Consider the following 14,879-nt stretch of genomic DNA (forward strand, 5'->3'; position numbering starts at 1 on the left):
TTATGTGAACTAGTTACTCCAGATGAAGCTGAGTGCCTTCCTCAGCACAACAGCAACTAATGTCCTGGGCACTCTCCCAGGTTTTCCCCTGAGCCTCTGCCCCGAAGAAAGCCGGTCACAAGGTGAGCATTCGCTGCCCCTCCCTGTGCATTCTAGTCTATTCCTTGGAACGTGCCGCCTCCTTCAGTGCCAGCAGCTCTTGCTTCCAGAATTCTTCAAGTTGAAAAGAAATTTCTTCAGAAAGGAAGAAACAAGGATGAAAATGTTTTACTTGAGAAAACACCAAGTAGTAGCAATAGAAGCCTCTTTCCCATGAGTCAGGTCACAGAGTTTTAATCGAGCCCCTTTAATAAGATATTGTCAAACTTTACAACTTATAAATGATTCCTCATTCATGATGTTTTATAATTACCCTTTCATAAATTAAAAAAAAAGTCTGCAATATTGAGAAAGGGAGAGAGTTAGTAACATCTTGTTTCACAATTACAGAAATTGGCAGGTTCTCACCTGCATTCTTACCTGGGTCAGGTAAGCTCAGGTGGGCAGTAGCCATGGGGACCTTGCTCACCAGCATGCCCCCTCAGTCAGCACAGTGCCTGACACATAGGAGTGACTCAAAGTGACTGCTGACTGAAGGAGTGTTAAAGGGATGAGAAAACAAGACTGGGAAAAAACAAAATTGTAGAAAAACGCGAGGAGACAGGGACTAAGGGGCAACATGGAAACAGCAAGAGTGTGAAGCAGGCTAAGGTGAAGACACAACCAACTACCTGCTTCCTTCTGAGGCTCAGATTCTCCTCAATTTCTCCCAAAGACACCCGCACAGCAGCTAAATCTTTGAGTCAGTTTCTCAGTTCTACCAGCTGTCAAAGGCACACAAAATATTCGCCATTTAATATTTTTAAGTTTTGTAACTGCTTTCTCTTCTCTCTTCCGTTCTATATACCTTAGGAACACTTTTCTTTTAACTCTTCGCCTAAACTTCAGACTTGGCATTGAGTTCGACTACCAGTAGATTCTAAGGCAAAGATGTGGCCCAAGCTTGTCTTTCAGGTTTGCTGCTCTGCTAGTTAACATCCCACCACTCCAGCCAAGGAGGTCCACATTCGGCCTCTGGAATCCTCAAGGGGGATGCCTAACCTAATAGCAGAGTTCTAATTCGGCCTGTCTTATGAGGAGAGCAAAGAAATGAGAGTGTCCTACTTTAAAAAAAAAGGTGGACAATGTATTTCCATCTCATAGGAAGAGCCCCAATTAACGCATCTGTGGTGTGCACTTCATGCTCCTTACTCTCTCCCACATAAACTGTCTCCAGCTCCTCACCACATCTGAAGCTGCCCCTGTCACCCTCAGGAAAGTACAGGGGGTCTCCTGGAATTCGGTCTATGTACACTCAGGAGGAGCAAGCTAATTTTAACACCAGCCTTTGATGACCACGGCTAAAATAAAGCTAATGAAAAAAATCCCAAAGTAAAATCTAAACGGGTTCTAGATTAACCTTTATTTTAGAGACATAATTCATTAACACGATGATAATAAACTGCCACAACAAGAATGTAAACATGGTTTAAGGATAGGAAATTTGTTAGTATAATATAACATATCAGTAGGTCAAATGCGGAAAAGCATACAATCATCTCAAAGATTACCTTTTTGGCATTTGATAAAATTCAACTCCTCATTTTTTAAAAAAATTAATGAATATAAAACTACTTCCTCAAAGTGATTTAAACTATTTAAACCAAAAGCCAACAGCATACTTGTGAATATGAGAAGCCTTTCCATTAAAATCAGGAATAAAATAAAGAGGTTTATTATCCTCACTCTTAGTTATTTATATTCTGCAAGTTCTGATTTAAGAGAGAAACAATCATTATTTGTGGATATACAATTCTCTACCTAGAAAGCCAGGAGAATCAAGTAAAAAATTAAGTTGATTAAAAAAAAAACATAAAACTTTTTTTAAAAATAAGAAAAATATTAATGTGAAGACTACTACAAAACTTAACTGAGAGCTACAAAAGCATTTGAATAAATTAAGAAACATAGCAGTATGGAATGACTAAATACTGTAAACATATTAATTCTTCCTGAATTAATGTATAGGTTTATTATAATCCCACTCAGAATCTCAATTAATTTTGGAGGTTTTGTCAAAAAGTCTCAAAATTTAATTTGCAAGAATAAGCAAGAAAAAAATAAGGAAAATTTGAATAACTATAATGAAAGAAAACTTGCTCCATGTGATATTAATATATATCATAAGCCTAACATAACTGAAACAGTGTGGTATTCATTCAAGAATTTACACATAGAGGGGCCGGCCCAGTGGCATAGCAGTTAAGTGCACATGTTCCACTTCGGCGGCCCAGGGTTCGCCAGTTCAGATCCCAGGTGCGGACATGGCACCGCAGGGCAAAAGCCATGCTGTGGTAGGTGACCCACGTATAAAGTAGAGGAAGATGGGCACAGATGTTAGCTCAGGGCCAGTCTTCCTCAGCAAAAAGAGGAGGATTGGCAGTAGTTAGCTCAGGGCTAATCTTCCTCAAAAAAACAAAAAGAATTTACACATAGATATCTTAGGCCTAAAACTGACTTTAGGATACACAAAACACGATTAGTAATTTTCTAGGATTATCCAATAAATATATTGTTTAAGGAAATTATATAAGGAATATAAAAATATATATATGAAAATAAATATATTATTAAGAAAAATTAATTATTTAGAAAACAGGTTAGGTCTTCAACTCATAATACATACAAAAAACTGATTCCAAATAAAAAGGTGAATGCAACTAAAAGCCTAAAATGCTAAAAAGTATGGTTAATCACAGAAAGTAGACAAATACTACAAATTTAAAGGCCATGGAAATTAGGGAGGACACAGACCTACATGGCCATACAGAAATTAAAATTTTCTGTACATGAAAAAACATGATAAACATTTCAAAAAATGATATCATTAATATTTATATATAGTACCCCATCGTAGGGATAAACACAATATGCTTAATTATTATTAACAAATTTAGGTGAAAAAGCAAATTGTAAAACATGAGGGGGCTGGCCCCCTGCATGGCCTAGTGGTTAAGTTCAGCACGCTCTGTTTCAACGGCCCAGGTCTGGTTCCCCAGTGCAGATCTACACCACTAGTCAGTGACCGTGCTGTGGCAGCAACCCACATACAGAAAAAAGATTGGCACAAACGTTAGCTCAGGGCGAATCTTCCTCAGCAAAAAACAAACAAACAAACAAAAACAGGAAAGGGTGTTCTCAATTTGGGAAAAAACAAACAAACAAAAAACTCTAGAAAGCCATGCACCAAATGTTAGTAATTACTCTAGATGGTAGAACTGCAGGTGATTTGGGGCTTTTTCTTTATTGTGCTTTTCTCTATTTCCTAAATTATTCAAAATTAACTTGTATTATTTTTTAATCAGAAAAAATTGCTAGTTGAAAAAAATAGCATCAAATGACAAAGACAGGAAAATCCTGCAAAAAATATGATAAAGGGATATTCTATTCTTTTTTTTTTAAAGATTTTTTTAATTTTTTTTCGTTTTTCTTCCCAAAGCCCCCTGGTACATAGTATATTCTCCGTTGTGGGTCCTTCTAGTTGTGGCATGTGGGACGCTGCTTCAGTGTGGTCTGATGAGCAGTGCCATGTCCGCGCCCAGGATTCGAACCAACGAAACACTGGGCCGCCGGCAGCGGAGCACGAGAACTTAACCACTCGGCCACGCGGCCAGCCCCAGGGATATTCTGTTCTTAATTATCACAATTTTATAAGCCAATATGACCTCAATAAGTTAAAAAAAAGTCATCTCAAGTAAAAAACACACACACATGGGCAAAGAACACCATTAAATAATTAACCAAGAGATGGTGAGCACAATGCAGTCTACAGAGAAACTGATATTTAATAATGTACATCTGAAATTACACAATGTTATAAACCAATATGACCTCAATAAAATAATCGAAAAAAAATTAACCAAGAGCAAGCACATTGATGATAAATATAAAGAAGTGTTTTCCTTTCTAGTAAACAAACAAATGCATATTCAAACTATGAAATACCAAGTTTTGTTTATCAAACTAGCAAAAATGAAGAATAAAAAATGAGAGATACCACAAAACTAGTATCTCTCGCTGTCAGCCCTGGAAAGACCACTCCAGGACATTATTCATAGAGTGCAAACTGGTTCAATCTTTTTGGAGAGCATTTGGCAGTACGTATAAGGAGCCTTTAAAAAAAGTTCTACACTTTGACCCAGTAATTCCGCTTCTGGGACTCTGTGCTGAAGAAAGAATTAGAGATCTGGACAACGGAGAATTATTTAAATAGAAAACCATCAAGGATCGGCAACTAAAGGTCCAACAACAGGGGAAATGGGTCAGCCCTCCACAGGACCACACGATAGAGTAAGACACAGCCCCTGAAATCAAGGTTTGGAAACACCTAATGGCGTGGGAACATCCTAATGATGGAAGTTAAGCAAAGAAACCAGGATCCAAAATTGTGTGTTGTATATCTACAGTATGATCTTAATTTTATTTGAAGCAAATGAAAGTCCCAGTTCTGCCACTCCCGAGCGAGGCGGCTTTGGTCAAATCCTTGAGTCTCTTGGGAGACCAATTCCTTCAACTCTAAAAGCCAAAGGTGAACACTTGGATCCTCTCCTTTCTAGCCCTCAATTTTCACTATTGGATGACATAGCATTAATAAAAAAGTAATAAACCAATCATAAACAGATGCATAATGTCTGCATTAATAATTAATTTTAATTATTTTGGATTAAAGAGTCTTTTTTTAAAAAACGAATATCTCCTAAATAGATGACATACTTTAGACCTGGGCGCTTAGATAGTGCTAATTCATTAGAAATCTGCAGCATGCCTAGAAGCCAGCTCACTCCCTTATCCTCTGTAACTAATCTGATCTGGGCTTGCCTGCCTGGGTCGGGAACGCACTTCACCTGTTGTCAGCCGTCCCCTGACTTGGCACTGGGGAGGCCTGGCCCCTTCTCAGTCAGCACAGGGCAGTCAACAACCTAGATCCAGGAGATGTCACAGAAGAACCCACAAGGCTGTCTGACTGCTACGTTGCACCGATGGCACGGGAAAGTCACTTTTTGTAGCTCTCTTTGTAAATTTATATAGCCTCTAAGCATAGCTCAAGAGGTTCTTGCTTAGATTGTAAGAATAATTGAGCATATTCCTTTTACAACTGCCTTGAGCCTTCCAATCCCTCCCATTGTGAATTTTCAAACCACGCCTGGAGGCATGAGGACGGACAAACCTCAAGCACAGGAAACCAGGCTGAGCTACAGACTAATTAGCCCGCTGAGTAGCAGAGAAGTGGATCTGAATTTGCTCAGACTCCAGCAGTCAACAAAACGGCAGCCTGAGTGAGCCTCACGCTCTGTCCTTGTCATCCAAATTCATTCTGCCTTTTGGGGGAAAAAAGGAGTACAATTTCACGCCAAAAAGTATTTAACTTCTGTGAATTTTATCCACGGCTCTGAGATTGACAAACCAGACTCTAGAGAGTTCTTCAGTTCTTTCATGTGAACTTTTCAAGGTGAAAATATGCTCATCAATGAAATCTGAGTTCCTGTTATTAATAATAACAAAGGAATTGAAACTTTCTTTAGAAATGACAGCCAGTTGAACCAACTCCAGTGATATCCAAATTAAACTGTGTTACATGATATTTTAATCCCAGATGTGTATAGTATGCACTTAGTCACATGTGTTTTTCCCAATGATTTTTTTCCATTCCCTGGATTTTCCATATTCAGTGATATTATATAGTTTAAACCTAAAATGAAGTCATCAAAACAGAGTCTCCTTGCTTCTCTCTCTTCCTTAATTCTGAATTATAGTGGCCTTACTGTTTTATTCTTATAACGTAGCTGTTCATACATAGCAATAAAAATACATACATGCTCGCTGCATTTTGTTATCGCTCTGGACTTGTATGTACATGCAATCAGCCCCATGAAGGAGAGCTTCTAGGATTTTTATACATGGAGCACAATTCTCTGGGGCCACCACATAGCAGATCACTCCACAGAGCCAGCAGCAATGCCACCACTAAGTAGATAATGGCACTGGCCAGCAGTGTTTGACCAATAACCTTGTCAAGCTTAGCCACAGGTTATATTGTGTATATATTTATATTATTAAAAATATGTATATAAATATCCCACATTTTTATATTTCCTTAAGCCCTAAGGGTAGAGGGGAAAGGATTCAAGAGTATTAAGTCTGTATTACAGACCAAATGTCAGCAGGGAGAAGACGGGAGTTTCCCTCTGCCCCTCCCATCCCAGCCCCGACAGCTGGTGCACAGAAGAGGAAAGGAGAAATGTCCTGCAGGTCCTGAAAGCAGAAGGGACCCTGCTTCCTGACAGAGACAGTGAGACCTCAGGGAGGCACAGCTGCTGCACCCATGAGAATCGGCCCAATGTCACTGCATCTTAAGTCACCTGTGGTCAGGAACCACAAGCATTTCAGCAGCAACTAGCCAGAGAGAGAGGGCCAATGCAAGTAAGACCCCTAGCCACAGCACCACTGGCGGGCAGAGCCCCCTGCAGAGACGAGGTTAGATTTTTCTGCCATTCCATTGGGAAACTCACTAATAATAAAAATGATCATAAGAGCTAGTGTTTGTTGAATTCTTATTTTATATCAGGCACTGCCCTGAGTCCCTTACATGAATGCTCTCATTTATCAGGTAGGTCCTGCTAGTACCCCTCCCATTATGTAGATAAGGAAGTTTAGACCTCAGTAGGCCAAGTATTTTGCACAAGGTCATACAGATTGTACATAAGTAGTGGAGCCAGGACGTAAACAAATCGAAGCAACCTGGCTCCAGATCCCAAACCTGTGAAACACAATTAGAGAAAATTTAGAGTTATATTTTTTGCACATCCAAGTCTTTGGGCTAAAGATCATACCTATAGTGCCTTAACTTTGGGTTTAGTTCTTCTCAAACTCCTCTCTCTGTCTCTCGAGCAATAGAACATCCTTTCATGCCAAATCTCAGGCAGAAGCCCAACAGACCATATGAACAAGAGCAGGGCTGCATGGCAGAAGCAGGGGGAATGGCTGAGGTCTTCATCTCCTGCCATCCTCTCACCTGGCAGAGGCTCCAAACACTCCTGGAACACAGCTTGAAAACAACCGGTCCAAACCAATATCACTCTGAATTATGTGCTGGCGAAATCAAAGAGGCACAGCTAGAAAACCAACAACAGCCAGCTCAACCAAAGGAAAATGGTAAAAATGCCCCCCCACCAGCTGAGGTACCTCACACACCAGGCCCTGACTCTAACCATCTCAAGTTTGAGCATTTGAGGGGCCAGAAGGAGGTGGAATTCAGGGCTGGAGCAGAGAGGCAGGAATGAGGCAAGCCCAATAAACAGGCAGAGGTGGGAAGCAGAGCCAACAGGACGCCAGGGCCAGCGGTCTGTGGTGAGCGAGCGAGGCTGCTGTAGGAACAGAGGTGGGAGCGGGAGAGGGAGGCCAGCAAAGGAACTGCTCCCAGAGCCAGCGTCCTCCGGCTTCAAGCTGTCCACACACATTATGTGAGACAGCAATAGCAAAAACTTACCAGGCACTTCAATACCAGTTGTTGTTCTTTTTTTTTGGCGGGGGACACTACATCGGCCTGTCTCTTGCTGATTCAAATACCGCCTTTTCCTTCCATACAGTAACATACCACTCAGTGGCTGATACTGTCAGACTTAGCAGACAGAAACGCCTGCTTTGGGGAGCAGAGTGGGAAATAGTTAAGAGTGCCAGACTGCTTGGGTTCACATCCCAGCTCTACCCAATACTTGCTGTGTAACCTTGGGTAAGTGACTCAACCTCTCAGTGCCTCAGATTTCTCTTCTGTGATATGCAAATAAAAATATCTACCCAGGAAGGTTGCTGTGAGGATGACAGGTTAATACATATAAAGTATTTAGAACAGTACCTAGCAAAGTTCACACTAAACGCTGGCTATTATTCTCTTATTTCGACAGCTTTCACTCCTCTCCTGACTTCCACATCATATTAGTTTCCTATTGCTGCTATGACAAATTATCACAAACTTAGTGGCTTAAACAGCATAAATTTGTTATCTTACAGTTCTGGAGTTCCGAAGTCTAAAATGGGTTGGCAGGGCCGCATTCCTTGTGGAGGCCCTAGGGAAGAATCCATTTTCTTGCCTCTTCCAGCCTGTAAAGGCAGCCTGCATTCCTTGGCTGGTGTTCCCCTCCTCACATTACCCCGTCCTCCGACTAGGGACTCAGATCCTCTTGCCTCCCTCTCATAAGGACCCTTTTGATTAGACTGAGCCCACACAGATAATCCAGGACAACCTTATCTTAAAATCTTTAATTATATCTGCAAATCCACATTTTGTCATGTAGAGTAATACATTGACAGGTTCCAGGAATCAAGATCTGGACACCTCTGGGAGGCCACTGCCATTATAGTCATGCATTACTTAAGGAGGTATAAGGGATGCTTTCTGAGAAATGCATTGTCACGCAATTTCATCATTGTGCAAACATCATAGCGCGTACTTACACAAACCTAAATGGTATAGCCTATTACACACCTAGGCTACATGGTACCAATCTTACAGGACCACCGTTGTGTAGGCACAGGGTTATTGACTGAAATGTCGCTATGTGGTGCATGACTGTATTCAGCCTACCACACATGCCTCTCCAAAGTCTAAAATTTCAGACTAGAAAGACTTAGGTAAGCCTAGAGGGAAAAAACCACACTAACAGTAGCTAGCTTTTTGAGCACTGACTATGTGTCTGGCACTATGCAAAATGCTTTAGGTGAATTATACTTAGGCCTCATAGCAACCCTATAAAATTACCATCTTACAGAAAGGCTAATTGCTTGTCTAAGGTTGTACAGGTAGTAGGGAAAGCCTATGTAAACCCAGGTAAGTTTGATTCCAGAGCCCTTGTGTTTCACCAATAGAGTGCCTTGTCCCTACACTTTAAGCCATTATAACTGGAGCCACCACAGTTATTAGGGGTCTCAAAGACTGTGCCACAAGAGGTACGCATGCTCCCTGGATACAGAGAGATGGGGGTTGTGCAGAGCCCTTAGTAAAAGGTCTGCACAGATGATGGAGCATCCAGAACATTTTCTCATACTTAAAGGAGAAACCTTGTGGTTACTCAAGAATTTCTTCAAATGCAGGTTTGAACCAAAAAGCCAAGAAGAGACCACTTAGGCTTGCCACTACTTGAAGAGGGAAAGGGAAAAGTCTGTCTTGACCCCAGACCCCTCCTGCAGTTCCAGGTGCCTTCCCAGAAGAAAAGAGGAACTCACAGTCTCCCCTGGAGGGACTTTCAACTGAGTCAGATTGATCCAGACCCTCTGAAACCATACCAGGAAGCCTCAGAATCTGGCAGGCCACCAGAATGGCCCTACCCACAGTTCAATAGTTGGTATACACCAGGACTAAACCACTCCCTGCCTTCTACCTCACAGCAGTTCTAAGTGTATAAGCCCCCATGTGCTACAGGTTTCAATGAAGGGCCCACGATGAATGACCTCTTTCCCTACCAGTTCTTACTGAGCAAATGGCTCAAAACCAAGTGCGACAGGCACAAGGTTGGGAAAGGGGCAGGCTAAACAATTGTGAAGCATGCCTATCACGGTGGTTTAACTAGGGATAGCATCTCAAAATCTCAACTGCTAAACCAGTTAGCCACAGCCCTACCTGAAACTTTCTAATGAACTGAGTTAAAGCTCTTTGGTTTCACCCACCCAGCCAAAAAAGGTCAGTCATTTGGGTGATGAGCCCAGAGGCCGATGGAGGATAGCACAGTGGTCAAGGGAATGGACTCTGGAGCTGGTTTGCTCTGACTGAATCTTGACTCTGGCACCTTCCTACTGTGACTTTATGCAAGTTACCTAACCTTTCAGTTCCTCAGTTTTCCCATCTTCAAAACTGGCATCATAATGGAGCTCCATACTTCTTTATCCAAACTCTGAGGAGCTAAGTGTGATCCAAAAGTTTTTTGCCTTTTGTAACAGGAAGACAGCACATACGCCACCTATTACATAACACTGTCAGTGGGGTCTGCAGCAAACAAACATGTCCATTATTTCTGAAGTAAAAATGTATGAATAGTTCTCAACAGGTGAGAAAAATAAAGATTATAACAACCTCAAGTCATTCAGACTAAGTTTTGTAGCCAAACTTATGAAAACCACAGCTTTCAGAACATTTTTGATTTTGGAATTGCAGCTAAGGGATAACAGATCTCTCGCACTTCCTGCTTAATGTTGTTCTAAGGATTAAATGAGTTAATAGATGTAAGTGCTTAGAACACTCCTGGCATGTGGTAGAGTAAGCACTATACAAGTGTTACCAACAATAGTCACTACTATTATTTTCATCTATTAATCTATTTTTAGACTTTCCAGGAGACTATAAACAGTAAATTTTTAATTTATGAATAAATTTGGTTTGGAAATCAGTACCTTGGAGATTAGCAGGCATTAATCCTTTAGAACAATACTCCAGGACAGGACTTTCTGAGATGATGGAAATGTTCTATATCTTCATTGTCTAGTATGGCAGCAACTAGCCACATGTAGCTATTGAGCGCTTGAAATGCGGTTAATTTCATTTAATACTAATTTAAATTTAAATGCAAGCAGCCATATGTGGCTTGTGGCTACCATACTGGACAGCACAGCCCTAGAGGGCTGAGTTCCCAATTTGGCTCATGAAAACCTGTTTAAGGCATAGCACAGACAAATTACAGCATTAATAAAAACAAGGCTGAGTTCGGTACCCTGGGAGCAGAGAGGACCACAGGATGCTGGAGTTTTCTCTTCCTTTCTAGGCCCTGTGGTTGGCCCACAGCAAAGTGTATCTTTGGTATCTTCTTCTTTCTCTACTCCCCACTCCCTCATCCCCAACCTTCCTCTTGGGGGCCCCATGTAACTGGGCCACAAGCTTTCCTAAGCCCCCATCAATACCTTCCAGACCTCCAGAAGCACCATCCTCCCCAGTCACCTTCCTTTCCTCTCCCCAAACAAATGCCTACTTGCTCAATGCCAAAGATCTCAATAAAACATCAGGAGGAAAGCAACCTGATCAAACAGATTCACACTCTAAGCTGTTACTGTTTTTTCTGGCTTCTTCCCTGCCTCTCCTTCTGAACTCAGAAGCTCTAAATTGTTGTGTTCCCATGCACCGACCCTCCTCCCCAGCAGAGGTAGCCCAGGCAGAGAGAAGGAGCCCAGACTGAAGCAGTTGTTGTCTTCTATGGGCGGCTTGCCAGCCAGGTGTGTAGAAGGCAGGGCCTGCCAACACACACACGTGCAGCGCAGCCTGGCTCTGTGCAAACACCTCCTCTTGACCAGGCATGGGAAACACTCCCTGCTCTCTGCTTTAGAAGACTGATCCATCACGCACAGTTCTTTTCAATCTTCCTTTATTCATTTAGAAATTTGTAGGTGACAAATTGCACATCAAATGATTTTTTAAAGTATACAACAAAAGCCCAGAGAAGACCGTGACTAGGAATGGTTGCAAATAGAAAAAGAAAACCAGCTACCTTCGCTGGAATCTAGCTTCACCACAACCCACTTGAGCATGGAATTTTTAATGACACAGGTCAACCTTGGAGCACATCCAAGTTGCTAATGTTACTAGAAGGACTGGAAGAACGTCCCTCCAGCTCAATCTCCCCTCTTACTTGGTTCCAAGGCATGGACCAAAGATGATTATTATGCATGGCTCCTTATAAAGAAACTTTCCCCTGTGGGGCTGTAAATGGAGGACAATGTGAATGGTAAATATTACGCTTTTCTCTAAATCCTTTCGGGTATATTACCTCCTCCAAAGTAGAGATGTGTTGAAGAACCAAAGTCGTAACATTTAATAATGGCCTGCAATTATTTCTAGAGGGCCTTCTAGGTGCAAGCACTACGCCAAGAAAGCCACAGTAAATGCCTTCAGTAGGGAAAATGAGACGTCTACAGAAATAACTCTCATGGAAGGCAGGGGCGAAAGGCCGGGAAGGTAAAATGCTGTAGGAATCAGAGCAGGGGAAGGCTGAGTATTTGGGGCCGGGGTATCAGAGAAGGCGTCACAGCAGCAACAAAATTCAGTTTGAAGGATCATAAGGATTTAGAGTGGTAAAAATGAGGAAGGAAGGGCCATCGGGAAGAGGAAAGAATGTTCTAGATGACAGCAACGTCAGGCATTCTTCAGAAAGTATTTGGGAAGACATGGCTGCAAATAGCATCCAAAGATAATTTACCTGCCCTTCTCCCCAAATAACAACTGGGCCCCTGTACAGGCATCTGTGGGGTCACCTGCATCCACCTCCCAAGACAAGCTCTCCAAAATTCTCCCTAATGGGGTCCAGCATTCTTGGCCTGCGCTGTGCGGTTTCAATGGCAGCGGCCGCACCCTATCCCTACCAGGGGTTCCTGCAAGAAATACATGGAAACGCACTAACTTTGCAGGGATCTCAATGACCTCCCAGCAAATTTCACATAATGCAACTAAAATCATGAACCGTGTGCAAATAAAACTTTTCCATGAAGTGAATCCTATTAACATCTATTTAGGGAGCTATTTAAAATAACGCTGATAAATCTTTAAAAAATGAATCTTTCTTACACAGAATAATTGGTTGAGTCAGCTGAACCAAGTGTCTCATGGCTTAAATACCAGGCAGGCGGAGGGAAAACATAAATCTACACTGTGCATTTAACATCAGCCACGAGGGAGGACTTGCAGCTCTAGGTTATTCGTTATGACAGCATTAGAAGACTTTCAGAGGAAAAAAAAAAAGACGCAGCCATCCTTCTAATTACCAGTTAAAGTGGGACCAGGTCCAATATTGTATTTTCTAGGACTTGATGTAGATAAGTCTCTCCAGGAATAATCTCTTGAGCACCTTCCTTGAAATACTGTTGCTAGGTACCGTCACAAAAAGAGCTTCTATTTTTCTTCTTTGTACTGGCCACCTCCACACTGTACACACAAAATGAAGTGGGGACCCGAGGCAAATCTGAATGAGTGAAGGAAGAACTTACAGGGTGTTCTCCAGCCCATGTGATGGCTGGCCTGCATTCCCTCGGGACTCGCCTGCCTCAGCTCTCCCCTGGGTTGGGGGGTGTGGGGACTCTTCTGCCAGGGACGCGGGGATAGGCAGCTGCCCTGGGTGGATCTACTGGATTCAGAGACTTAAAAAAAAAAAAAAAAGCCCCTCTCTCCCCTTCTCCAAGCCTCAGGAACCGAGCCACACAGAGTCGCCTCCTCACCTTTCCTCTTCTGGCCGGTCGCGCCGGAGTCCCCAAGTGCAGCGTCCCCCTGGGACGCGCCTGTCGCTAGAGGCGTCGGGCGTCCCCGCTACCGTGTGTCAGCTGCAGAGCGGATGCCAGGAGCGCGCAGGAACCAGGCAATTGCCCGGGAGGCAGAGCCCGGGGCGCGCCGCCCGCGAGCCCGCCGGGGTCCGCGGCCGCCCGGGTACCGTGCGCGGCCCGCCGGGCGCCGCTGCCTCGCTCCGCGCCCGCCGAGCTCTGCGCGCTGCCCGGACGGCGGCGCGGGCGGCAGCGGGCCCCCGCCCTGGGCCGGGCTTTCCCAGAACTCGCCCGCCCCGGGTGAGAGGCCGCGAGCGCCGCCGCGGGCCGCCGGGCGGCCGGGGGAGCGGCCTGAAGCGGGCCCGCCCCCGGCCTCGGGCGGCGCGGGGAAGGCGGGCTCGAGGGGCGGACCCGGCCGCCGCCGCCCGCAGCGCGACCCCCGCGGCGCCCCGCCTCGGGCCCCGGGGGCCAGCCTTCGCCCAGGCGCGGGCGGGAGCTGGCGAGAGCAATGCCGGGTCTCTGCGCTCCGGGGAGGGCGGGAACCTCGGGCCGCGGGAATTTAATCCCACACCTACCCCCAGGGGACCATCTCCGGTTGACAGATATGGAAACTGAGGCTCCTGCGGATAGATGACTTGACCAAGGTTACTCTAGTAAATGGCAGCACCAAATCTGGAATCCATTCGGTCATTCATTCATTTAACAAATGTATACTGAGTGCCATAATGTGCCCAGCGTTGTGCCAGGCTCTGGAGACGCTCCTTTTGCTACTAACAGTGGCCCTGCAGGTCTGCAGACTCCAATCCAGTGCTCTTTCATTGCTGAAACAAGAGGTTCACAGCTGCCAGAAGCTACAGGCTCTGCACGGAGCCTTTATACCCAGTTGGCAGTCTTAGGAGAGCCAGGGACCTGAAGAAGAATCAAGTCATCATCCTTCTCCTTTTCCCCTAAATCTTTTCCTCCTCCCTCTATAGCTGTTCTGATGGACGAATGGCCCTTCCATAGGTCTGACTCCTCCTACATTCAATCAGGGCGAATTCCTGTGGCCCGTATCCCCTCCCATCTGTCCTCTCCTTGGACTGAATCATTCTTCACACCACAGCCTATTATTCTTCCTCGTCTACAACTTCAAAATGCATTGAAATCTTCATTGGCTCCCTACTGCCTTCCAAATTAACTCCCCATGACAGTAGGAACCCAACATGTCCTATTTCATGTGGACCACCCACCACGATGTCTCTCCCACTCCAGCACTGTACCTGCACTCAGGCTGAACCTCTGCCTGGAGCATCACCACCTCCTCCCACATACTTTCCATCTGCTCAAGTTTGACCCTTTCTTTCAGATCACTCTTAAAAGAGGCTCCTTTGAGCCTCCAGGGCACAGAAAAGGTTGGAACAGGAATGCACAGGAGGGCACCAAAGAATTCTGCCTATAAGTAAAGTATGCCAGCCTGTCCTTAAACTGTTTTGCTGTTTTCTCACCAGTACGATTTTAATGAAAATCAACATTACCTC

At 44.1% G+C, this 14,879-nt stretch overlaps 1 protein-coding gene across 6 annotated transcripts in view; it reads right to left on the minus strand.

Annotated features, from left to right (window-relative positions):
- The window catches only part of PLCE1 (phospholipase C epsilon 1), a 298,532-nt gene extending 284,949 nt beyond the window's left edge, over nucleotides 1–13,583 (minus strand). For all 6 annotated transcript variants that reach the window (XM_023642294.2, XM_070261759.1, XM_023642288.2 and 3 more), the window contains exon 1: nucleotides 13,324–13,583. The gene's annotated coding sequence lies outside the window, so the exon portion shown is untranslated. The remainder of the gene's footprint in view (nucleotides 1–13,323) is intronic.
- Between the last annotated feature and the right edge of the window lie 1,296 nt (nucleotides 13,584–14,879).

This window comes from Equus caballus, chromosome 1 (assembly GCF_041296265.1).
Source record: "Equus caballus isolate H_3958 breed thoroughbred chromosome 1, TB-T2T, whole genome shotgun sequence".
Taxonomy (NCBI): Eukaryota; Metazoa; Chordata; class Mammalia; order Perissodactyla; family Equidae; genus Equus; species Equus caballus.